The 27322-nt window shown below is 45.4% G+C and overlaps 2 long non-coding RNA genes across 2 annotated transcripts in view; both read right to left on the minus strand.

Moving 5' to 3' along the window:
• Positions 1-9002: 9002 nt before the first annotated feature.
• Positions 9003-20998, minus strand: LOC101139958 (uncharacterized). The gene is made up of 4 exons (XR_002007283.3): positions 19392-20998; positions 15223-15393; positions 12488-12635; positions 9003-12375 (listed from the first exon to the last, which is right to left on the minus strand). It is a non-coding gene; the product is annotated as an uncharacterized lncRNA (long non-coding RNA).
• Positions 20999-22969: 1971 nt separating this feature from the next.
• Positions 22970-27322, minus strand: part of LOC129524509 (uncharacterized) — an 85890-nt gene continuing 81537 nt past the window's right edge. Inside the window, exon 6 of the long non-coding RNA XR_010130277.1 lies at positions 22970-24433. This is a non-coding gene — a long non-coding RNA (uncharacterized lncRNA). The remainder of the gene's footprint in view (positions 24434-27322) is intronic.

Genomic DNA, 27322 nt, shown 5'->3' on the forward strand with positions numbered 1-27322 from the left:
GTAGTTGAAGACTCTTGAATACTCTTCACCAATCACATCCCCACTACCCACACCCTAAAGTAACTGCCACCTTAATTATGGAGTTCATATATCCCACACATATTTTTTATGTTTACTCTTTATTATGTATCCATGAACGATATATAGTATTTTGCCTTATAAAATTATACATGTTGTCATGTTGTAAATATCCCTTTGTAAATTATATGTTTTCATCAACATTACGTTTCTGAGGCTTATCAATGTTAATTCATTCATTTTACTAAATAGAAAAACAGATCATTCATAAAGACACATACACGTGTATGTTCATTGCAGCACTATTCACAATAGCAAAGACATGAAATCAACCTAAATGCCCAACAATGGTAGACTGGATAAAGAAAACGTGGTACATATTCACCATAGAATACTATGCAGCCATAAAAAGAATGAGATCATGTTCTTTGCAGGAACACGGATGGAGCTGGAGGCCATTATTCTTAGCAAACTAACACAGGAACAGAAAACCAAATATTGCATATTCTCACTTATAAGTGAGAGCTAAATCATGATAACACATGGACATGTAGAGGGGAACAACAGACATAGGGGCCTACTTGGGGGTGGAAGATGGGAGGAGGGACAGGAGCAGAAAAAATAACTATAGGGTATTAGGCATAGTACCGGGGTAATGAAATATTGTGTACAACAAACCCCCATGACACAAGTTTACTTATATAACAAACTACATATGTACCTCTGAACCTAAAATAGAAGTTTTTTTGAAAAAAAAAAACAGTTCACGTTATATAGACCTCACTACAATTTATTGACACATTCTCCTGTATATGTATGTTTAAATTGTTTACGCATTTTCTACTATCATAATCTACCTTGTTATGAATATTCTAGAGCATGACTTTCTGGGCATCTGTATGAGTTTCTCTAGGTTTTCACCTGGCAGTGGAATTCTCAGTAAGGGATGCATGTCCAACCAGATATTGCCAAATTGCCTATCACCATGGTCTTCTAATTCACCCTCCTACTCTCAAAGTCAGATAGTTCCTGACTCCCTATGTCCCCACCCATATATATTACTGCCAACTTTTACTTTTTCCAATCTACTTGCTACTTCAATTTTCATCTTCCTGATTACCAGTGACAGCGAGCAGATTTTCACGTTTGTTGGTTTTGGGGATATGTCTCCTGTGAATTGCCTATATTCTTTTGCCCATTCTTCAGTTGAATTGTTGGTTTTTTCTTAGAAATTGAAAGCGTTCTTTATATATCTTAGATGCTAATTATTGGTCAGTTATATGTTTGCAAATATCTCCTGGACTAAAACTTGTATTTCCATTGAGGTTGTTTGTTTGTTTCTTTGTTTTTAGAGATGGGGTCTCACTTTGACATTCAAGCTGGAATACAGTGGCATGATCACAGCTCACTGCAGCCTTGAATGCCTGGGATCAAGTGGACCTCCCGCCTCAGTCTCCTGACATGCTGAGATTACAGGTGTGAGCCATCCTGCCCAGCCCTCCACCTTTTTCATATTGCCTTTTATGCTTGTTTTTACCTCTAATATAACCAAATGAATAAAGTTTTTGTTTTATCATTTTGCCTTTTGAGTTTTGGGAAATACTTGTCAATTCTAGATTATAAATACCTTCTCCTATATATACACTTCAAAATTTTTTCATTTCATTTTTCACTTTTAGTTCTTTAATCCACCTTATGTTTGGTGGTGGTGTAAGGGGAAAATCTAATTGTTTTTCCAACACTTCCCTCAGCAGTACTGACTAAGCTGTTTGTCATGTTCTCATTGGATTCATAAGGACACCTCTGTCCTGTTAATTTTCCACATATGTACTAGTCTATTTTTAAGTTTTCTATTCTGTTCCTCTGATCTATTTTTTAAAGAAGTCCAAACACATGGCAAGCAAATCTTCCCACCTTGATCAGTCCTGATTATTCTTTACCATTTCTTCTTCCATGTGAGTTTTTGATTAGCTTGTTACATTTCCAAAAGTTATTTGTTGGACGTTGTTTGAAGTTTCAATGAATTCTTGGAAAAATTTGAGGAAATGGACGTCTTTGTGCTGTGAGTCTCTTCATCCATGAACATCTTCATTGCCTCATCTATTTTTTGTGTACTCCTCTTATGTAATCCAGTAACATTTTGAAATTTTCTTCATAAATACCTTTCATGGCTTTTGTTAGCTATATTCCTAGTTACTATATTTTTTGTTGCCTCTATAAATGATATGTTTCTTAAATTGCATTTTATGTTATCTGCTGCAATGGATAGCACATTGATTTTCATATATATTACACATATCCAGCGAGATGGCTAAACATCCTCACTGATTCTAAACATTCGTCTGTAGATACCCTTGGATTTTCTATGTAAACAATCTTACCAACTACGGATCATTTCAGTTTTGCTTCCCCTTTGGAAATTCTTATACTTATTTCCTTTTAATATCTTATGACAGTAGCTCAGTAAAATATTGGATAAAAAGAATGATAGCAGACATTCACAGTTTTTTTGACTTTAAAGAGATTTGTGCAATGTTTCACCATTTACGCTGCTGGCTATACATTTATTTGGTAGGTGCTTTCTACCAGGTTAAAACCCTTTGTTTCTCTTCCCCATTTTCTATAAGTTTGTATTATAAATAGATGTAGAATTTTAAACTGTTAATGTGGTGAATTACACTGATAAATTTTCAAATGTAAAGCCAGTAATACATTCCTTAAATAACTTAGATTTGTCATGATCTGTTTATGTTTACAAATTGCTGGACTCTGCTAGTATCTATTAGGATTTTCATGCCTGGGTTTCTAAGGAAGGTGACCTTCCCTTTCCTGTCTGCTTTGTATAAAAAATAAAGTAGCCTCAGAAAATGAGTCAGAGAGCAGGCCCTCCTTTCTATTCTCTGAAACATTCTGTATGATATTGGGATAACTGTTATTTGAATGTTTGGTAGAATTCTCTTATGAAAACATCTGGTCCTAGCATTTTGTGTATGATAACCAGAGCAGATTTTTAACCCATTTCTTTAATGGTTAAAATATATTCAGGTTAGTTTTTTTTTAGTTTTGCTGAGTTACATTTTTGGAGGTAATTAGTCTTCTCTCTGTGTTTTTGTAGTTTTTGTTGCTGCTGTTGTTCTTATTGCTGTCTTACTTTTAGTCTCTGTCTCTCGTGCTGTGCCTTCGGTTATTCCTAGAGTGGTTTATTTGTGCCTTCTCAATTTGGGTTTTTTTTTCCCCCTTGCAATCTATGTTGACTAAATTTGTCTATTTTATTTGTTGTCTTAAAGAACCAGCTGTTGGATTTGTTGACTCTCTCTATTTCATACTTGTTTTCTATTTCATCCATTTTCCTCTTATTTCTTGTGCCTTCATCCTTCTATATTCTGTAGTTTTACTTGGTTTTTAAAATTTTATGTCTTCCTGAGTTTTCTGCTTTGCTGTTAAGTTTGAACATTTCTTCTTCTCTGAAATAAATATGTATGTTCTTCCAAATACTAGTTTAGCTGCATTCCTGATATGGTTTGGATCTGTGTCCCCACCCAAATCTCATGTTCAGTTGTAATCCCCAGTGCTGGAGGTGAGGCCTGGTGGGAGGTGATTTGATCATGGGAGTGGTCCTTCATGAATGGTTTAGTGCCATCCCCTCAGTGCTGTTCTCATGATAGTGAGTAAGTTATTGTGAGGTCTGGTTGTTTAAAAGTGTGTAACACCTCTCCTGTCTCTCTCTTCCTCCTGCTCCAGCCACATGAAGTGCTGGATCCTCACCTCACCTTCTGCCATGTTTGTAAGTTTCCTGAGGTCTCCCCAGAAGCCTGGCAGATGCCAGCATCATGCTTTCTGTACAGCCCGTGGAACTGTGAGCCAATTCAACTCCTTTTCTTTATAAATTACCCAGTCACAGGTATTTCTTTATAGCAATGCAGGAACAAACTAATTCCAAAGTTTTAAAATATAATGTTTTATCACTCCATTCTAAATATATGTATGCATATATATGCATATGTACATACTAAGTGATTTTTTAACTTAATTTCATTATAATCAGAAAAATTGAGTCTGTATAACTACTAACTTTTTGTTTAATAAATACCTGTTTTCTGGTTAGGAGGACATGGTTAATTGCCGCAAATATTCCATGTCTGCTGCTTGAACATAATGCACGTATTTTTTAGTTGGCCTTTAGATCAGTCTGTGTCTATTCCGTAGTTTCTCTCATCCACTGAGTTGTTCACCAGCAATTAACCTCTATCTGAGGGTTCTAGTTTCTGAAATTTTTGGCTATGCCTGCTGAATCCCGTAACTGAGAAGATGCTGAGTTCCACATATATCCACAAATGTTTCTTTGAGATTGTCTTCTGAAATTAACTTTTTCTGTGGGACTTTCATTGGGTATTAACAAAATTCCTCCTTTAAACCACCATTCCCTTTCCATCCAACCCAGATTGTCTGCAGAAGTGTTCTGGACATTCTTGAACTTTCCATTCTTCTCACAGGACCCAAACAATAGGGAGTGGGTTTTTTGTCAGAAGTTTTTTTTTTTTTTAAAAGCCTTGCTAAGGCGAGGGAACTGAGACCCAAGGTAAGTTACAAGACATAGGAAGATCCCAGAGACAGATCTGCACTCCAGAGCCAATACTGCCATAGGGAGAGCAAGGGTGAGTGGTGCTAGGACCATTGCCAGGGTTTGTTAGTTTGTTTGTTTTGAGATGGGGTCTCCTTCTATTGCTCTGTCGTCCAGGCTGGAATGGAGTGGCACAATCTTGGCTCACTGCAGCCTCTGCCTCCTGGGTTCCAGCAGTTCTCCTGCCTCAGCCTCCTGGGTAGCTGGTATTACAGGCATAAGCCATCACACCTGACTAATTTTTGAATTTTTAGTAGAGACGGGGTTTCACCATGTTGGCCAGGCTGGTCTCGAACTCCTGGCCTCAAGTGAGGCACCCACCTCAGCCTCTCAAAGTGCTAGGATTACAGGCATGAGCCACCGCACCGAGCTGCCAGGATTGTTTTAAAATATTTAAGGTCTAACAGTGAGTGACACGGGCATGAGATACTCGGAGAATTTTCAGGGTAATTGTTTTATAACTCTACTGAACACTTGTAAAGTGCAAATGAATAACAGACATCTGAAAATCATCTTTCCTCTCAATAATAATGATAACGTAGCTACAAAATAATAATGTATCTACAAAACTTTAAATTAAGATTTAATTTGAACAATGAAAACAACAATGAGATAGCATTTTTTACCTCTTAGATCAGCAAAGAGTATAAAGCGGTAACATTTGTGGCTTTACAAGGGCAGAAAACAAGCCGGTGGAACTATAAAAATGGTGTGTCTTAGAAAAAAAAAAGTTGGCAAAACTCAATAACTCCCATTCTACGACATCTACCTTAAGTAAAAGCCATACCCTCATACAGGCAGAATGTTATCATTGCCCAGGCACATCCTGTTCTCTTCTGTGTTGGGTATATAGAAAAACACAAACCCCCCTCCTTCACAGGTAGATGGGGCCAGGTGACTGGCATGGGCCAATGGGCTGTGGGTGGAAAGGAAGCGTTTCCTACATGGTAAGCCTGGCACCTGTGAGTTCCCATTGACTCTGGGCTCTCTGTGCCAATTCTAGAGGGAGGATGGCAATGCTGGCACTTCTTCAGCCTGGTCACCGACTAACTGTGCAAAATACAGCTAATAACAAACAGCCCCAAAGTCTCAGTGGCTTAACACAACAAAGCTTTATTTCTTGTTCTCTTACAAAGGATGTGAACAAGATGTCCAACAAAGGATGTTTATCAGCTTGAGCCTAGAAGATCCTAACAACTACACAGAGATTTATATCAAATGAGATTCATTGTAGCATTACTTATAACAGTATAATTTTAACAACACTCTAAATGTCAAAACGTAAGAGATGACCAAATAAGTTATGACCCATGGTATAATACTATAATAAATATCTTACAAAAAATAGAAGTGATATGTTGAAGATATTTAGCAGCAACGGAGAAATTCTCACAATAAAATACTGAGGAAAAAAGGCAGAATACTAAACAATTCATACAGTAAAATCACATTTTTTATTTATTTAAAACAATTGACTAAATGCAAAGGAAAAATAAAGCCCAAACACCTCAGCATTAGTAATGATCATGGTAGTGAAGCAACACAAGATTAGTGATCAAAAGGCTGAAGGTGGCTGTCAGGAAGTTTGTAAAATGAAGTATTGATGATGAGCTTGAATGATGCTATTTCATGTTAATATAGAAAAAAATAAGTAAAGACTATTTTCCCAAACCATGCAAGCAGCAAGTGGGAATGAGTCATGACTGGTTATGGGGAATTTTTTCATTGAGCAAGCATACCCACGACTTTCAAAATCATAGCATGGAGCACTGTGCCGATGTATTTGTTTATTTTCCTTTGTTTTCTCTGACAGCAACCCTAATCTCAGGTTACAGTTTGGCTGGCCATAGTTAAAGGGAAATAGAGATGAAGTGATGAAACATGCAGGGGATTCAAAGAGCATTCTCATGGCTTGCTAACCTTAAAATCAAGTCTTGAGGTGTGGATTATTAGATATGCCATATAACAGCACAGACAACTTGAACTTGCCATCCTCAGAGGTTTGAAAAATATGCCAAACCATCTGACTGCCCATAAACATTGTGTACTTAGGAAGGGTGTTGGCTTGCAGAAAAAAATAGGAATGTTTTGAAATTATCAGGGCCCTTTCCAGGAAAAGACAGGGGAGTGGAGGATCACTGTGGTTTCAGAAATGGCCATCGGACTGATCAAAGAACTTTCACATCTCAGCAACAAATAGAGTTCCAACAAATCCAACTGTTTCTTCTCTGGGGAAGTCCTTAAGGCTAAGGACTTCCTTTCTCGTCTTTGTGGGTTTTTCCAGAGGTGACCACGTGAAAGTTCATGTCTCAGCACAGTTTGGGCTGGAATGACTCCCATATAGATGCTGATAAACCTTTTTTCAGAGGCTACAAATTCTGTTGTGTGACATCCACAGCTCCTGAATGTCACCAACTAGGAGGTTACTCAGATTCTCTTCCACTGCAGGAGTGACAATTGATAACTCACTGTGAGTGCAAAGTAATACTGCTAATTTTTAAGACAAGGATGACAATGTTTTATAGGATAACTCCCTGAGGATATTTGAGAGAGGAATAAGCAAAAAGAATTGAGGAGTATAAGGAGCCAGTTGGAATCATTTTTTAGACTCAGGACATAGCAAATTAATCATTTGGAGCATCTGTCATTTGTTATTCATTTAGCAAATTTTTATGTAGCACCTACTGTGTGCATTGTTCTGGCCACTGGCAACAATGTGGATCCTACATCCATAAAAGCTACCATCTAACAGAGGATGTGGATATTTACAAACTAGAGAAATGAAAGAGGAAGTTATCGGGGGATCTGGGCAAGGAGGCAACCTTGAGCTGAACCCTTAAGGAGCAAGAGCAAAAAGCAATTCTAGAAGTCTGTGGACATGGGCTCAAACAGTCTGTCCCTGGTTTGGGGAAGAAGTTGATGGGTTATGAACAGGTTACTTAGGAACTAGGAAGTCAATGTTAGAATATCGGTAAGATGGGCAACACTTCAGAGATTCCCCACAGAAGCTCAGAGGGAGTCTTAGGGGAAACCTCGCTCTGCCTCACGTTCATTAGCTAATTCTTCTAATCCACTCAGTTGAGTGGTGGTTTCTATCAAGTGTGTCAGTTTGGTCCTTTGGAAAGCAGACACCAAGACAGAGTTTGAAGTGCAAAAGATTTATTGGAAGTAACACCTAAGATATGCGGAGAGAAAGCAAGATATCCAGAGAAAGAAAACCTTCACACCATGGTGCAGGCTGACACCTCTAACAGGTGAGCGTGAAGGAAAAAAGATGGGGTAGGAGAGCCTCAGCTGGTGGTGCAGCCAAGAGAAAGTCTTCGCCAGGCCCACAGGAAGCTCCAGCACAGAGAGAACATAGAGAAGCCCTACAGTGGGCAGAGATGTCCAGGCCTTGTTGCCCTGTCATCTTCAGGCATTGGTTGAGGACTGCCTAAGAAAAACACAGCCTCAGCTTAAATGCTGCAAGGGCTCCTGAAGGTGTCACAGCTGGAGGCTGTCAGCTATGTGTGCTCCTCACAGCCCAACAGCATGTCTTTCCTGAAGGAAGAGCCAAATGTCATTTATCCATGGCTGCAACACACAGCCACATGGCTTGGTAGCAGTAGAGGTGAGACTAGGCCATCACTTGCACAATTTCAGGGAGGAGTTAATTCAGGAAAACACATTGGAGATATTTTACCTTTCGTCTATAGCTGTCTGCTTAGGAACAAAAGGAAAGGCAGTTTCTTGCATGACTCAGCTTTTAGCTTAATTTTTCCCTTTGACAGAGTAATTGGGGTCCCAAGTTTTTATTTTCCTTTCACACCTGCTTACAGAAACTTTGGGTTCCCTGAGTTCAGGCTTCCTCTCCTGCGGTCGATGCACATGCAGGCATCACCTGACCCTCTTCACATTGCCCTGGGGGAACTGGGGCTCAGGGAACCAGCACTAAAGTGCAGCTACCTTGGCTACTCTTACTGCTATCAGTAACAAACTGTCCTGTGTCTCTGACCCAGGAAGCTCCTATCTTCTGCCAGCACCAGTGAAAATGATTGCTACCTTGCAAGAAGGGTAAAATATCAGAGCCTTCACGGTTCTTTCAAATTCAAACGTACTGGGAGAGAAAACATCATGCACGTATAAGAATACCAAGATGGAGAAGACGCAATAAGCTTCTCAGCAAGATAACCAGAGTATAAATGGAGTAGGAAAATTTCTGTCCCTAAGGAGACCAGGTTCCAAGAAGCAGGGGGCCACCCCTACTGGACCTCTCTCCCTCTTCCAGGTTCAAGTCCCCACTTCCCAAGTCAGAGTGAGAGAAATAATAAGATGGGGGAAGCAATGACTGCCTTGATGACCTGGCTATAAATAGCCAATATTTATGTTAAATAATAAGAGTGAAAATAAATAGCTGTCACAGGATCTCATTTCTGGAGTTATTTATAGGCTTCATATGACAACCTAATGAGATGGATCACATTTTAATGCTGCGAAGCTTTTGGTCATAAGATAGTCTATCATAAAGGTCAACATTTCCCTGGAGGGAATCTGGCACCTCAGGAACCAGCAGAGCACGGGTGGTTCTTAATAAGCACTTCTGGGTGCTCTTACGGAGCCCAATTTCCAAAACATCAGTGGAAAATGAACCAAGGAACGCATCCGGCACCCCCACTTAGCAGCAGCCGCTACCCAGTGGCCCTGCCATGGGATATCAGTTCTCCATGCTGACACAGGGCAGTCCCTGTGGGCGGTGCAGCCCACAGATCCTCCACAGTATCACTCTAGTAGGTTCTAGGGTGATTTTTTTCACACTTGGTTTTTAGCATTGGTGTGCCAAGGATTCCATCATGAAGTTCCAATCGGGAAGTGCTGAAGCCAGCAGTCCTTCCTCGCAGGCACGCTCCTCCCCGCAGCATCTCCCACAGCACTGACTGCTCTTCCGCTGGCCTATCTGCTGGAGGCACGGGTCCCTCAGTCTAATCCTTCCAAATTGCTTTTCTATTCCCTAAAATGGGCCCTGGGGTGGAGGGTTAAAGTAAGGGTCTACACTGAAAAGGCCTCTTCTTGCAGTTGTGTGGAGGAAGGACCGCCTTCGGAAGAGGCTAGGAATCTTAGTAACCAGTACTTGGCCCCCAAAAGCAGAAAAGCAAGTAACAACAACAATTGCCTAACTCTTAATAATGTATCATGTTTTTCATAGGCTTGCCTTTTAACAAATATCATGTATTTTAGACACTTGTTAATTAATTTTTTAAATTGTTAGATAATTGTAGATTCACATGCAGTTACTTTTACCCAGTTTTCCCAGTGGTAACATCTTGGCAAAACTAGAATACAATTTCACCGCCAGGTATTGACATTGATGCAACCCATGTGTCATGTTCAGATTGCCCAGTTATATATGCACAGAGACTCATCTGTGTGTATGTGTTTGTGTGTGTGTGTGTTCGTGTGTGTGTGTGTGTGTGTTTAGTTCTGTATGATCTTCTCACATGTACATTGGTGTATTCACCCCCACAGTCAAGGTACCAAACATACTGAACATTTTCATCACCCAAAGGATCCCTCCTGCTGTCCTTTCATGGCCACATCCACCACTGCCCTCCCCGACAATTAACTTAGTAATATTTTATTTTAGGAATAATAAAGTATTGGTGAGCTGTAAACTGGTACAGCCACTCTGAAAAACAGTTTCGTCATTTCTCATAAAACTAAATATACAATGCCCGTACAGTTGTGCTCTTGAGCACTTATCCCGGAGAAATGAAAACTTACATTCACACAAAAACTTGCACCATGAATGTTCATGGCAGCTTTATTTGTAGTAGTCAAAAATGTGTAATCGTCAACCCAGATGTCCTTCAGCTCACAGGTGAATGGTTAAACACTTTGTGCACACCCAGACTGTGGAACACCACTCAGCCATTAGACGGAATGGACTGTTGATACATAAAACTTGGATGAATCTCCAGAGAATTATGCTGAGTGAAAAAAGCCAGTCCCAAAAGGTTCCACACTGTATGATGCCATTTACACATCATTCTTGAAGCGACAATATTTTGGAAATGGACAGACTGCTTTCAAGCGCTCCTTATCACGGCCTTGGGGCAGGAGGCAGCATTTGCTGGTATGGTGATCAGTAGTGAACCCATAATGAAGGCTGGGTCAACAAAAGCATTGCATTTGCCCCCTTAGCCTGTTTCTTCTCCATCACTCATTTGTATCTGCCCCGGGTAAAACACTCAATGGCACACAAAGAAATCTGAGATCCAGCCACGGTAGTTAGTATTACATGATGAACCTGGGTCACACGTGATGTAACTGGGATTATCTTTCCAGAACCCTCTTCCATGTAGAGAGTTGGCCAAAAGAGGGGTTCTGCCTGAGATTTGCAAAATGGAAGTGAAGCAGCAGCTTGTACCCTGAAGGTTGTCATGGCCTCTACAGTGACAAGCAAACACAGAGCTGCCCTCCCTCCTCTGGGCCTGACCCTTCCCACTGACCACAAGAGGCCCCAGGCCCAGCAGCAGACATTGAGCCTGGACTTTATGCTAGAGGTGGTGGCAGTCCATCGACCCCGCCTACTCCCCTTTGTGCCCCATGGCCCATGCTCTGACTTGCCTTTCTTGCCACAGGCCAGGGATTCAGGAAGGCTGGTTGATGCCTTTTCTCAGATTCTCCAACACCCCTTGTACTTTTCTGCCCAGCTCCTCCATGGTCCTGCAGGGTCTAACCACTGGAAAGAATCCCTCATCTGCACCATGCATCTTGCTTCTGCTCTCCTGCTGGGACCCTGCCCCGCAAAGCTCACCAGGAAGATAGCTCCCCACAACAGCCAGCAGTCCACAGAACCATGGCGGGACAGGAGGCATGAACTCCAGGAATCACCAGGGCTGACCTTCTGGCAGAGAGGAGACAAGTTCTGATTGGAAGTGAGGAGGAGTTCTGAGTAGGGGCAAGGAGGGAATAACATACAGGGTTTGAGACTATTTTATTCACCCGTTCACTCAGCAGACTTTCCTGGAACCTGCTGTGTCCCTGCTCACACCAAGTCCTCACCCTCTGGTGGGGTCAGGAGTCAAGAGATGGTGCTGGTCCAGGCTGGCACCAAAGGCTGGCTTCCCACCACCAGGAGCTCAGATCCGGACAATCCCCAGGGAATGTTTGAACCACGGCACAAGTCATTGGAACCCAGAATGACTGCCAAGACACACTCATGGCATAATTTGCCCAGGGGCTTGGGCTTCCCACCTGCAGATGGAATATTTTCGGGAAACTGCACAGGAGGCTCGAAGGCCTGCCAACAAGTAATGCAAACCATCTAATCAGCCCACTGTGATGTCGGCACCCACTAGGAACCAAAATATATAACCAGAGTCATGGAGGTAAATTTCAGAAGACAATTCGGCCATCTCGGAAACAAGAAAGCCCCACAGGTAAGTAACTGTGAATGCAGGCTGCAGCTGGACCAGTGCGGCAGCCAGGGAAAGAGTTGTGGGAAGGAGTCATCAGGATGAGATAGAGAAGACAGCTGGAGACGGCAAGAAGTCAGCTGAACAGCTGAGATGGGCGAACAAGGAGCCACCGTTTACTGCAGCTCTGCTCCCACATGCTGCCGAACACGCCTCTGGGCTTTCCAGATGGTTTGTCCTGTTGATTCTGTGCTGAAAGCCCTGCCCCATGGAGAAACACCTGGAGGATCCAAGTGGCTTCCATTCAGAGAAGGACAAGTGCAAGAAGCTATGCTATGACCTCTGTGTGCAATGAAAAATCAAACTGGATTGATGTATCACAGTCAACAAGAAGGTTAAACGGAAGATATGAAAAATGCAATCATGCCTTGGACAACACATACTGGATACTTACCGTGAGTGGGGCAGTGGAGTCAGGAAAGCATGCGATGTTAACTCACATGCCCAGCCGCTGCTCTCAGCCAGGGTCTCATGGCTTCGAGGGAAATAATAGCAACAGCATGCCACGTTAAGACAGAGTCTTGCTGCTTCTTTGAGTGACACTGGAAGAAAGCATCCCTGTTCAATAATGGGAGGGCATGTTGCTGTCTAAGTCTTGGCAGTATCAGAAATCCCCTCTGGCACAGCAAGTGGTCAGCACAAGTGTGTAGCCAACTGCACCCACACCAGGAGGACATGGTCTGGGGGGTCAAAGGTACAGGCTGATGCCTCATCCAGCTGGGAACCCATGCTCTGCACATGGCAGGCAGCACTTGAGCAAGGGAGGGCTACAGAGAACACCAGCTCTGGGGCAGATGGGGCTCAGGGATCACCAGTGGTGCCTTAAATAATTGGCTGCTCTGTTAAATGGAACCTCTCGCACCTGCCTTGCTGAGCTGCGGTGAGGATTAGAAACCACGTAAGTGAAGCACCCAGTGCCTAGCAGGCCTACAGTAGCAGCTGCCCGCAGAAGTAGCAGCAAAAGCAGTGGTAGAAGATGGAGTCTACAAATCTCTGCAACATGCAAGCTGGAGACACGCAAAGTTGAAACGTGGATGTGGATATCCTCTCCAAGAATGCCCATGGGAATGCAGTCCAGACAGAAGAATGGAAGCAAAGCTTCTTCGGCCATCAGCTAGTTTTCTTGGGAGTGTTCAGGAAAGAAGGTTATGGAACTGCCTGGTCAAGGTCACTGCTGTGAGCAGAGAGGCATGGCCCTGGAGGGCCTCCTGGGATGCCCATAGAAAGTCTCCCAGAGTTCTCCTAGAGGAGGCTGACCCTTCTCCACTGGCACCTATCCCTTTGTTGGCAGGGGTTGCCCCAGGGACATAAACAACCTGCATCTTTCACTATGTTTGCAGACAAGCCATCTCTGCTGCTAAAAGACCACCAGTCACTCTCCTGGGTGGTGGGAGCCTCTCCAGCTTACTACAGTGCATCCTTCCAGGGAAAGTGATCCAGCTGCCCTGAAACCCTGGCCTGGAGTTCAAAATTCTTGAAGCTTGGTATTGGGGGGCTGGCCTTTTACCTCTCTCCTATGCATCTACGTGCATCATTAACTCCTTCTATGGGTTTTCTAAGCAGGATGTAAAGCTCCCTAAAGGGCAGGAATCTTGTCTCAGAGTTCCTGTTATTGTCCCAAGACCTGCACACATCTCTACCTATTTGAGGTGCTAAGTACAGTGAAGCACCATGCAACAACATTTCAGCGAAGGACAGGCTGCATATACAAAGGCGTTTTTAATGAGCTGCCCTATGGAGGGATACCATGTTTTATCTTTTATACCATATTTTTACTGTGCCTTATCTACGTTTAGATAGATTTAGATACACAAATACCACTGTGTCTGGTTGCCTGCAGTACTCAGTACAGTCCCATGCTGTACAGGTTTATGGCCTAAAAGCAATGGGCTGAACCCTATAGCCTGGGTTCGTAGCAGGTTCTACCATCAAGGTTTGTGTGAGTGTATTACAGGATGCTTGCACTACGACAAAATTGCCTAACACTGCATTTCTCAGGACGTATATCTGTTGTGAAGCAATGCACAACTGTATTTTCTGACTACTGTTTTTGCCTGCTGATAAGTGAGAACCAAGTGCATAAACTCTAAGAGTCCCTTTGGCATTCTTGGTTTAACCTGTGTATTAGCCAGGGAAACAGAACCAATAGGGTGTGGGGGTAGGGGCAGCGGTGAGAGCGAAAAACAGAGAAAGAGAGTCAGGCAGGCCTCAAGATCGGCGGGGCTAACGAGCAAGCTGGACCCCGGAGCAGCCAATGGTGTCAGTTACTGTCTGAAGGCCACAGGCTTGAGACTCAGGGAGAGCTAGTTTTCCATTCATGTCCAAAAGCAACAAAAAAACCAGTGTCCCAGCCAGCTCGGTGGCTCATGCCTGTAATCCCAGCACTTTGGGAGGCTGAGGCAGGCAGATCACCTGAGGTCAGCAGTTTGAGACCAGCCCGACCAACATGGGGAAACCCCATCTCTACTTAAAAATACAACATTAGCCAGGTGTGGTGGTGCATGCCTGTAATCCCAGCTAGTCAGGAGGCTGAGACAGGAGAATTGCTTGAACCTGGGAGGCAGAGGTTGCAGTGAGCCGAGATTGTGCCATTGCATGAACCTGGGAGGTGGAGGTTGCAGTGAGCCGAAATTACGCCATTGCACTCCAGCCTGGGCAACAAGAGTGAAACTCCCTCTCAAAAAAAAAAAACAAAAAAACAATGTCCCAAACCAAAGGCCATAAGATGGGAAGAATTTTCCTTTCCTCAGGGGAAGGGCTGCCTTTTTATTTTATTCAGGCCTTGAATGGATTGGCTGAGGCCCACCCACATTAGGAAGAGCCTGCTTTCCTCAGTCCACTGATGCAAATGTTAATCTCATCCAAAATAATGTTTGACCACATATCTGGGCACCCCATTGCCAAGTCAAGTTGACACATAAAATTAACCATCACCTCTTGTAATTTAATAGAATTCATTTCCTTGATAATCCTGTGCTCTGGTTTTCTATTGCTGAGTGACACCAGCACCCCCTCCAAAAACAAACAAACAAATAAAAAGAAAACAAAATAAAAACAAACTTAATGGCCTAGAGCAACCACTTTCTTTTGCTGACAGTTTTGTGGATCAGGAGATTGAGGGAGACTCACCTGGGAAGCTTGATTCTGACCACACAGCATCCCCTGCGTATTCCTCTCCACTCAGTCTGCTGCCTCCTTGGTGCTCCTTGGTCTTCCTCTGAACATGGTACCTCATTACACGGGCCTTGGCCTTCCCACAGTGTGGTGGTCTTAGGCGGTCATGCTTCTTACACAAGCCTGCTTCTCACAAAGAGGGAAGAGGTGCTGGGACAGTCAAGAGCTACATTCAGAGCTGCTACACCATCACTCCCTCCATATTCTATTGGTCCAGGGATTCTCAGGGCTTCCTGAATTCCAGGAGGTAGAGAAATGGACTTGGTGGGGGAGTGATAAGTTCAGATGAGAGAAAAGCATGTGGCCTGGGGGACACCATCACACTACCTTTAGAAAGTACAATACACCCATCCCATGTGTTTTATTGTATTAGTCTGTTCTCACGCTGCTATAAAGAAATACCTGAGATTGTAATTTACAAAGAAAAGAGGTTTAATAGGCTTACAGTTCTTTAGGCTGTACAGGCTTCTGCTTTTGGGGAGGCCTCAGGAAACTTATAACCATGGCAGAAGGCAAAGAAGAAGCAGGCGTGTCACATGGCCGGAGCAGGAGGAAAAGAGAGAGAGAAGAAGGAGATGCTATGCGCTTTTAAACAACCAGATCTCATGAGAACTCACTCACGATCATGAGAACAGCAAGAGGGAAATCCACCTCAATGATCCAATCACCTTCCACCAAGCCCCTCCTCCAACACTGGGGATGACAATTCCACATGAGATTTGAGGGGTGGGTGGGGGCATACATCCAAACTATATCATTTATTTTATTTATTTCATATATTAGAAACATCATTCTGATCAGGCATCCATAAGGTTCACCATGCTGCCAGAGGGGTGCACGGCACAGGCAGTGAGAACCCAGCATCAAGTAATGGCTTTATTCCTCTGGAGGGTTGGAGAGAACCAGCTCAACTGTTTATTGCATGGAACTCAACAGTATTTGAACTGTAGCCTGGCAGATCTATCAACATGCTTACTGTCCTAAATTCATCACAAGGACTTCAAACACATTCTATCTATATTTCTTTCTTTCTTTATTTATTTTTGAGACGGAGTCTCACTCTATCGCCAGGCTGGAGTGCAGTGGCATCGTCTCAGCTCACTGCAACCTCCGCCTCCCAGGTTCAAGCAGTTCTCCTGCCTCAGCCCCCGGAGTAGCTGGGACTACAGGCACAGGCCATCATGCCCGGCTAATTTTTTTTTTTTTTTTTTTTTTAGTAGAGACGGAGTTTCACCATGTTGCCCAGGCTGGTCTCAAACTCCTGAGCTCAGGCAATCTGCCCACCTTGGCCTCCCAAAGTGCTAGGATTACAGGTGTGAGCCACCGCACCCGGCCTGCATTCTCTTTAAAAATCTCAGTAAAGGCTGGGTGCGGTGGCTCACTCCTGTAATCCCGGCACTTTGAGAGGCCAAGGAGGGAGGATCACTTGATGTCAGGAGTTCAAGACCAACCTGGTCAATATGGCAAAACCCTTTTTCTACTAAAAATACAAAAATTAGCCGGGTGTGGTGGTGGGTGCCTCTAATCCCAGCTACATGGGAGGCTGAGGCAGGGGAATGGCTAGAACCTGGGAGGCGGAGGTTGCAGTGAGCTGAGATTGTGCCAGTGCACTCCAGCCTGGGTAACAGAGCTAGGCATTACCTCAAGAAAAAAAAAATCTCAGTCAAGGGTAAGCTGCAAATAGGGGAGGCCTACACCTCTGCCGTCACATTTCACCCTGACCTCTCTCCCATTTCCGAGTTGCCAACATGCTCTCTGCACTGCCACACCCATCTTGTGGTCAGGCCTGAGGCCCTCTTATGGGAATGAGGGTGACAAACTCTCCCTGACAGAGAGGCAGGGACCCCAACAGGGGCACCACCCCATGGCTTGCTCACAGAGTTATAAATTGTAAGTCACTGCCAGCACTGGGAAGCTGCCTCCCCGCTGGCCCTGGCCGGCACCCTTAAGCACACCGGAAGCTGCTGGCATCTGAGCTGTCCCTTGCTGCGGATGCGTCTGCAGACACGTGACACTTGGCTCAGAGTTCCCTGGGCCTCTGCAGACAAGAGCGGCCTGAGATTACCATGAGATAGGACACCTGCTTTACTCGCACTTCCAGGGAACGCAGCACAGCAGGCTCCTGTCATTTTCCAGACTTTGAGAAAAGGATGTTCACTTGCTTCCCAGCTTCTTGCTTCATCAGACAATTGACTCAGAAAGAAAAATGCTCATTGGATTTCTCACCTCCTCTGTCAGTGCTGCGTAAACAGATCAGAAAAGGCAGAGGGATGTGGGGTCCGGCCTCCTTGATGAGAGAGTGAGTCACCAGCTTGTGGGGGGTGATCAATAGTGCAGAAATTAGTCATGAAATCTGAATGAAAACAAAAGAGCTGATCCCATCCTGTGGCTGGTGGTGCCACAGAGACAGTCAATGAAAACAGCCTTGAACACAGGCAGATGCAGAGATCAACTCCACAGAGCTCAGAGAGCGGCTCACCTCCCTATGCCAAGTTCAAAATCCCAGCATCCTTAGAGAGGAAAAGGCCCTCGCAGCAGGGAGGACAGAAGAGAAGCAGAGGGAGGGAGGGAGGGAGTGAGGGAGGAGAGGGGCCTGACACTCAGGCTGAGTCTGGGACACCTTGCAGCAGCGTGGCCAGCCTTCCCTTCCACTGGACCTCCGTGGCCAAGGGCTACTCCCAGTCCCTTCCACATGCCCCTGGCCGAGCACTCAGGTCACTATTAGTTTGCCTGCAGAAAAAGGCAGTCAGAGGACAAACGGCCTTTGACCCCCCCACTCTCCTGGTGCTGGAAAGGAGGCAGCGCCCAGCAAATGGGACTCTCCCTGGAGCCATAAGGACTAGGAGGGCTGGCATTTGGCTGAGTAGCCAGGGTATTTTTATCCACTCTGTACAATCTGATTTTTTTAGTTGGCATACTTTCAGACAGAATTTTCCTATTAAAATGTGCTAAAATTATGCCTGAAGAGAAAGCCCATTGTATACAGATAACTCCCCACAAAAGGCCCTCTGATTGCACAGGCCCCACGTGACTCCAAAAAGCACTGGGGTCGGCCGGGCTTGGTGGCTCACGCCTGTAATCCCAGCACTTTGGGAGGCCAAGCAGGGCGGATCACCTGAGGTCGGGAGTTCAAGACCAGCCTGACCAACAGGGAGAAACCCCGTCTCTACTAAAAATACAAAATTAGCTGGGTATGGTGGCGCATGCCTGTAATCCCAGCTACTTGGGAGGCTGAGGCGAGAGAATCGCTTGAACCTGGGAGGCGGAGGTTGCAGTGAGCCGAGATTGCCTCATTGTACTCTGGCCTGGGCAACAAGAGCGAAACTCTGTCTCAAAAAAAAAAAAAAAAAAATCAGAGGTCTAGCCCAGCAGGACATGTATGGCCAGCTCTCCCTGCAGGGTGAGAGGGACTTTGGAGAAAGGAGGACCAGAAGGAGAGCAGCCCTTCCCATCTTCTCTTCCCCTGGGCCAGGAGAGTGCTTTGGGATGAGGGACGTCCCACACCACAGACTGCAACCCAGCGCTTTGAAAGAAGTTTAAAGAAAATGTTAGGGTTTGGACAAGGCCCAGCTGGGCAAGAGATTCTTGTTTTCTAACCAGGAGAATACACTTGCTGCTAAAACATACAGAGGAAGAGATTAACATAGTAACGAAGCAAAGCAAGGAGAAGAAACAAAACCGTGTGTACTCAACAAGAGTACAGCCTCAGCTCCTCTAGCCAACAGGAGAGCTGCCACCCAGGTAACCCGGTTCTTGGGTTCGCCCAGGTAACAGGCTATTCTCGGGTTCACCCAGGTAACGGGGTTCTCGGGTTCACCCAGGTAACAGGCTGTTCTCAGTTTCACCCAGGTAACAGGCTGTTCTCAGGTTCACCCAGGTAACAGGTTTCTCAGTTTCACTCAGGTAACAGGGCTGTTCTAAGGTTCACTCAGGTAACGGGATGTTCTCAGGTTCACCCAGGTAGCAGGGTTCTCAGTTTCCCCCAGGTAACAGGGCTGTCCTAAGGTTCACCCAGGTAATGGGCTGTTCACAGGTTCACCCAGGTAACAGGGCTGTTCTAAGATTCACCCAGGTGACAGGCTCTTCTCAGGTTCACCTATATAATAGGGCTGTTCCCAGCTTACCTTGGTAACAGAACTAACCTCAGGTTCATCCAAGTAACAGGCTGTTCTGGTGCTCACCCAGGTAATAGGGCTGTTCTTAGGTTCATCCAGGTAACAGCTGTTCTTGTGCTCACCCGGGTAACAGGGATGCCCTGCTAATGCCAGGGAGGAAAGCCAGACTCTTGGGTAGAAAGAATCTGAGAGCAGCCTGGCTCTCTTTGCCTCTGTTAAGCATCACTGTGTTCAATCTCCATTTTTAGAACTCCACATTAAAAGGTCAAGTGCCTTCTAAAGTATTTATTTTCTCTCCAGTGTTTGTGCCCTGATTGAAATGACAGCCCCATGCTGCTTCCCTCGCACCCACATCAAGCTTGATCCACTTGGCACAGGTTATTTTTTACCTGAATGGCCAAAGAAGCCTGAAATTCACAGCATTTGGGGTTCTGTTTTTTCTTAATCTGGCTCTAACCCTGACTCCTAGAGCCACAAAAACACGTGGCCACTCAGAAAAAGCACAGGTGTCCTTCCTCCCATGGCCAGATTGGTGGAATGCACCTGCCAGGTCTTCACCCCCATGGGCTTTACCTCTGAACATATGATCTTGCTAAAGTAAACCCAGCTCTGCCCACCTGTAGGATCCCACCATCCCAGAGGTGGCCTTCCGGAGCCCTGCCTGAGGGCTTGCAGAAAGCTCACGGCATGGATGTCTGGATTGCTGGCAGGCCTTCTCCCTGATCTGGCTGTGTCTTGTCGCCTCTTGCTCTGGGCTTCCTGGCCAGTCACTGTGTCACAGAACTCCATGAGCTTCTCCCCCGCTGTAGCTCTCCAGAACAGCCCAAGGCGTGGCCACACTTCACCTTGGATTCCCCACAACAGAGAATATCAGGCTCCAGTGTTCCAGGTCCAGCTTCCCAGGGGCTCATGGGAACCAGGCAAGAAATCACAACTCTGAGAAGAAAGCCAAACCCTGTTTATCAAAGATCCCTGTGTCCTTGTCTATTGGTCAGGCCCCAGGACTGGTGTCCCCTCTCCAGAGTCCAGGCCTCCTTTCTCCAGGGGCCTCATTTCCAGAGCAGGCAGGGTACAGGCACTGTTGGATTCACCCGCACAGCTCTGAGAGTGGGCTTGGCCCATTTGCAGAACCCCGAACCAGGAATGCCAAGGTTCTGTGCACTCCAGGCTGCTCAACCCCAAACTCCAGAAGCAGGTGAAAAGAGAATGTGGCTGGAATGCTCTTCTAGCAAGGTCCTCGAGTTCTTGGACCAGAAAGACAAAACCCTTCTTCCATGGGAAAAACAGACTTCTAACCCTAGAGCACACAAAACCAACTCGCACCATTAAGCCCAGCCATTCACATTCTTTTTCGCAACTCTCCACCTTCCCAAGGGCAAAGCAAAGCCTTCTTTCCAAGACAAGTCCCATCTCTCACCCCAAAAGAAGAGCAGGGGTAGTTGATGGTGAAAACTCATAACAGATAAGTGAAGAACTTCGTCCTCACATCAGCCCTGGGGGCAGAATTCCCGGCCCACCGCAGAGCCCATCCGGGTAGGAGGGACAGCGGCCTGCGTGACGTGGTTGTCAGAGACAGCCTCGTGCTTCCATATCGCCACCCGCAGAGCACAACAGTTCAATCTGCGATTTCAACTCCAGACCGTTTTGACAGAAGCAAAGAAAACAACAGCTAGAACCAGAAGGTCTCACCAGGGAGCCCATGTTAAAAATAAAAATAAATAAAATACTTGGAACCTTCTTTTCTGCAGGAATATCTACTCCCTTTTCTACTTAATCCTGGCCTCCTTTCTTCTCTCCCTCTTTTCCTAATGAGCCCCTCTGGCTGCTGCCCAGCGTGGTGGCTCCGCCTCCCCCCATGCCCACTGCTACTGTGTCCTGGGCCTGCCCTGGGACCGCCCAACCCTGTCGAGTGCACCCTGCCTGCAGTACCCTCTGGGCCCTACCCAGGGGCCACCACCGCTAAGATGATCAGGCAAGTTGGGAATGACAAGTATGCTGTGCCTGGTGTCTTACGGAAGACTGCAAAACCCAAAACAAGCTCTCTCCTTGCCCAGAAGGGTTACTCTCTTCTCCTAAAGAGTTTGCTCTCCCACTCTCTGGAGCAACCATTGCACAAAGCCTCTGTCCTCAGCCTCACAGCCCCCCCTACCACCACCCATAAGCTGCCCTTCAGGGAGAAAACCAAAGCCAGCAGGCAGTGGCTGTCTTGTCCATCATCGGCCCCCAATCCCTGACTTCTGGGCTTCCATGCACCAGGCACCTCTGGACACAGTGAAGCAGAGCAGCCCTTTCTCCAGGTGCTGAACTCTGCATCCCCCACCACCATCTTCTCAGAGATGCCTCTTTTCCTGCACCATTGTGTCCCCTCTCTACCAGACCATTCCAATTGCAAGAAAACATGCTTTATGTTGGTCTTTTAAATTTTCATTTCGTATTGACCCCGCATTTTCCCCCACCAATAGCCCTATTTTGCCATTTCCTGTTATGCACCAAACAGTGCTGTCTGCAGATGCTATCTGTGCTATCTCTGCTTCCAGCTCCTGCACGGCCATCCCCCATCCCCATACTGCCCCCTCCACCCTCTGGAATGGCTGGTCAAGGTCATGAAGAACCTCCAGTGGCCTCTCACTGAGTTGGTGGATGGATGCAAAATGTATTTTGAAATGAGAAGGTGAAGCCTGCAGGACAATGTGAGGGTTTATTGTATGTGGAAGGCAAGGAAAAGAGCAGAATCAAGGGCAAGGGCTGTCTGTTGGGCTTGAGTCATTTACTGAGATGGAAAAGTCTAGGAAGGAGCAAGTTTGGAAGCTTGGGGGTAAATTAAGTCTCTTTTTGGCCACATTAAATATGAGATCCTGATTGGATTTTCAAATAGCAGTGTCAAGATGGCAGTTGGGGCCAAGTGCAGGGTCTCATGCCTGTAATTTTAATGCATTGGTAGGCCAAGGCAGGAAGATCACTTAAGTCCAGCAGTTTGAGACCAGCCTGGGCAACATAGTGAGACTCCATCTCTACAAAAAATTTAAAACTTAGCCAGGCATGGTGGCGTAAGCCTGTGGTCACAGCTACTTGGGAGGATTCCTGGAGTCCACGAGGTCAAGGCTGCAGGGAGCTGTGATCATGCCACTACACTCCAGCCTGGGTAACAAAGTGAGACCCTGTCTCTAAAGAAAAAAAAAAAAAAAAAAAAAAGGAAGGCAGTTAGTCATGTGCTTGGTGCTCAAGGAGAGGCCAGTATGCAGACACATACCTGGAGCTATTGGCACTAAGATGACATTTAAGGACAAGGAACTGGACAGGAGTCTCTGGAGAAGCCAAGACCTAAGCCCCTCAGGGCTCCACAGCCTGTAAGGATGAAACAGAGAGAAGCGGTTGTGGGGAGAGATCAAAGCAGGAGGCAAACAGGAGGGCGTGTTATCCAGGAGTCCACTAAAGAGTGGGCTCAGATGCTGCAAGAGATGAGTTAACTCAGAAGAGGGCCTTTGTGTTTGTCAGCAGAGCCACATCAGCTGCAACCTTTCAAAGCCAGGGACAATATAGTGTCTTAGTCTGTTTTGTGCTGCTCTAATAGAATATCACAGACTGAGTAATTTTATAATCAACAGGAATTTATTGGCTTGTGGTTCTGGAGACTGGAAAGTCCAAGATCGAGGGACCAGCATCTGGCGAGGCCTTCTTGCTGCATGACTCCATGGCAGAAGGTGGAAGGGCAAGAGAGGACAAGAAAGTGGGAAAAGGGGCCCAAACTTGTCCTTTTATAAGGAACTCACTCCCTTGGAATAGCAGCATTACTTCATTCATGAAAGCAGAGTCCTCATGGCCTGAGCACTTCCCATTAGGCCCCACCTCCCAACACTGTTGCATGGGGCCTAAGTTTCCCACACATGCTTTTTGGAGGACATATTCACACCACAACATGTGGGTTGGAAGTGTGTTCTATGCCCAAGAAAAATAATGAACCTGACATAATCGCATGAAGAAACAAACCTCCAAACTGACACGGAAGGTGGAACAAAAGCTCAGCGAATGAGCCCTGGTGCGTTCAGACAGCCACACTCAGCACAGTTGCCATCAGAGCACCCAGAACCTTGATTTTCTGGACCTAAACACACATTGAGATCCCTGATGAGGGAGCTATTAACTTCCCTTTCATTTCTAGTAAGTTCCACTCCAGAACCAGAGGGGACCCTTTGGAGTTGCCACAAGCCTCCTTGTCTTATACCTAGGCTCTTCTCTCTAGCTCTTCTGGGCTAGGTAAGCACATACATTCCCATGCCCTGTGGGTAAGCACAAACATTCCCAGCCACTGGAGATGACTGGTTCTTCCAGGCAGACAATGCTTCCCTTTCCACAGGAACATGCCCATTCTGGTTTGTGAGGACTTGCAGCCGCGGATACTGTCACTCCACACAACAAAGGCAAAGGCACGGCACTGCTCCCCGTGGCTTGCCCCAATCCATGGATTTCTAAGCAAATCTAGAAGACCAAATGCTAAAAAACAAACAAACAAAAACTATTAACACAATGACTTGCAGATGAACAGCCCAGGGCTATGGGGTGGGAGAAGTTGAAGACTCCTTATTGGGTTATTGCTGTTGTTGTTTTGTGTTTTAGTAAGGAAAAATGTGCTAAACCTTCTGTGCCTGGGGCGTGTTATTATACGGCAACCAAAGGCCAAAGTTTCCAGCTTTGCTACTTGGCAGTTTTTTTAGTGGATTCATTAGCTATTTCATCTCCTTCTCAGGCTGAAATGTAATAAAGATTCTAACAATATTCTAAATTCCTGGCAGAGTTACACAACCAACGAGAACCACCAGTGTTCTCTCCTCAAAGCCTCCTAGAAATGTCAAGTGTTCTTATTGGCTTTAAGGAAATAGCATAAAAGTAACTTTCAAGCTGCAGTGGCTGAGGCCCTTGGAGGACATAAATCACACCCAGGAGAGGGGATGCTGCCGGGAGATGGCTCTCACAGCACGACACCTTCATCTATGTCTCGCTGCCTCTTTGAGTGTCACTGTGCATCTCTGTGGTGCCTTTGTCTGTGCTTCTCTCTATAGCAAAAGGAATATATTCAGTTAGCTTCCAATTTTACTGGTGGGAGTGAACAACTTATAGCCATAGCCAGAGATGCTAGAGTTATTCACAATGTACCACAGGATGTTTCTGTGGTCCTACCAGATTTGGGGTGCAAGGTGCAAACCAAAAATAAAATTCTAAGGCCTCCCAACCATCTGAATGAACTTTCTTCTCAGCCAGTGCTCTTAAAATTTAACCTGAAAGACTGGGTCAGGGCCCAAAGGGAAATGGGAGTCAGACATGCCTCATTACACCTCTCCACATTTACATCAACACCGACTTTAAGTCTGATAAGAAACATTTTACAGCCTATTCTCTCTGAAGCCTGCTACCTGGAAGTTTCATCTGCATGATAAAACTGTGCTCTCCACCACCTCTTATGGCAACCCAGACATTCCTTTCTATGGATCCCAGGTCTTTGAATAAACTCAACCAATTGTCAACCAGAAAATTTTAAAATCTATCTATAAGCTGGAAGCATCCCCAACCCCCTTGCTTCAAGGCGTCCCATCTTTCTGAACCAAACCAGTGTATTTTTTTTTTCCTTGAGGAGTCTTGCTCTGTTTCACTGCAACCTCCGCCTCCTGGGTTCCTGCCTCAGCCTCCTGAGTAGCTGGGATTACAGGCACACACCACCATGCCCGGCTAATTTGTGTATTTTCAGCAGAAATGGGGTTTCATCATGTTGGCCAGGCTGGTCTCAAACTCTTGACCTCAAATGATCCTCCCACCTCATCCTCCCAAAGTACTGGGATTACAGGCGTGAACCACCATACCCAGCCAAACCAATGTATTTCTTAAATGTATTTGATTGAAGTCACATGCCTCCCTAAAATGTATAAAACCAAACTACACCCTGGTCACTTTGGACACATGTTCTCAGAACCTCCTGAGGGGCTGTGTCATGGGCCATGGTCACTCATATATGGCTCAGAATAAATCTCTAAATATTTTACAGAACTTGACTCTTTTCATTGACAAAGGTAAGAGACAAACACAGCAAGGTATAAATGTCCCACACATCAGCATGCTGCAGCCCTAGAAGTGTGGTTCAAAATATCCAGTGTGCATGAGAACCGCCTGGGTTCTTTGCTAAGTTGCGGGTACCCCCCTAGATCTGCTGAATCAGGGGTTCTAAAAGTGAGAACCAGAAATGTGCCAGTTGATTCCAACTGGATGGGCCTCCAACTACAGTTGGAGAAACACAACCCAACAGAGAGCTGGAATTGCCCTGCTCAGTAGGCTGTAAGGATCACTGGGTAATCAGGGATGAGAACTAGTGAACAGTTCCAGGCTCTTCCATTTCTGTTCCCTGAAGGCTCTGGAATCTGTGTGGCCCTTTGTAGCATTGGAAACCATTCCAGCCAGTTCTCTCCCTTTGTTCTAGATCCTACCAATAGATGACAAGGCGCAATATATGAGCACTGTCAGGTGGGCCTTCCTGGTTCTCCGTGAAATTATGATTTATGAAATGGGTGATAAATTTAGAGACAGCGCAAGGGAGATCAAAGAGTTTCATAAAGGTCAGAATACAGGACCTTAGAGCATTTGTTGCAATCTTAGTAATAACTCAGATTAGAAATGGAAAGAGGATTGCGAGAGGAAGTGTGTCCTTCGTGCTCCCTGGCAAGTGAGCATGTGGGGCTTACGTGCTAGAACACTTCCAACCTCAACCATAGCTGGCACTGAGGTGAGCCACAGCCAACATCATTGGTGTTCTGCCCCGTATTCTTGGGCAACCAGAGCCTCCTGCTGCACACCGAAGCTTGCTCCGTCCACACGCTAGGATTGCTCAGACAGAGAGTGATGAGGGCCAAAGGATGAAGACCCAGCTTACCTGTCCTTCACTGGGGTAATCCTGAGGCACCATCAGCAGGGATCATCAGGGGGTGTCCAGCAGACAGAGCCCCAGTCACCTGCATCAGTAACCCGATCACTAACCTCCCTTCACTGGCCTTCCTTCTTAGTTTTCCCTCTTCCTTGGTTGAGCTTCCTGAGGTCACCCTACACCCAAGTAAATAACTTGCACCCACATTCTTATCTCAGCCTCTACTGTGGAACATATATACTCAGATAGGAGCTTCTAGTCAAGGAAGATTTTTTTCATCCCCTGCTTCCTATGAATTCTTGTTGTCTTTACGAATTAAGAATAGAAGCAAACAAAAGTTAATGCACTAGAATGGCTGACTCCATGTGAACTAATCAATTTTAAATTATTCAAAAGATAGACTAGCCAAAAACGTATTGTAAAAAGTAAAGTAGAGGTTCCTTTTCAAAGACTTTCCTCCCCATCTAATTAGGAATAAATAGTAACTTCTCTTAGAAGCAAAATTTATTCAAAGACCTGTGCTGACATTCTTAAATATCTGCTAGCCGTAATAAATCAATGTACTTCATGTTCTTAGCTCCCACAATTTAGCCTAAGTATTTGCCCTGGCATGCTTATACTGGTCCAAGCAAGCATTAGGTCAGTGGTAGCCTGTTGCTCTTCCTTATTTGAAGGTGTTTTTTACCTTTCTCAGCATTTCACTAGTTACTTCCTCCTTCCTTTGTTCTCCTCTGCCTTTGCCTCGTTTAAAAAGTTCTAAGTTGCTAGCCAATCAGGACAAATACAGAATGCGAGGTCTCGTTCCAGCCAATGGAAACCGGACACAGCAGTAGGGTGGACACGTCAGGTTATAAATGACCCCGTCTCCTTTGTTCGGTTTACTCTCATGGCAAAACTACTGGTGAGTGTACCCTTTCTGCATAATGTAAAAATGGCCTTGCTGAGGAAATTACATTTACGTTCAAGTGCTATTTCTTTACGGCACTGAAGAACAAGCATTTCTAACAGTATGATAATAGAAATGCAAGTTCAGAGG

Source organism: Gorilla gorilla, chromosome 13 (genome assembly GCF_029281585.2).
Source record: "Gorilla gorilla gorilla isolate KB3781 chromosome 13, NHGRI_mGorGor1-v2.1_pri, whole genome shotgun sequence".
Taxonomy (NCBI): domain Eukaryota; kingdom Metazoa; phylum Chordata; class Mammalia; order Primates; family Hominidae; genus Gorilla; species Gorilla gorilla.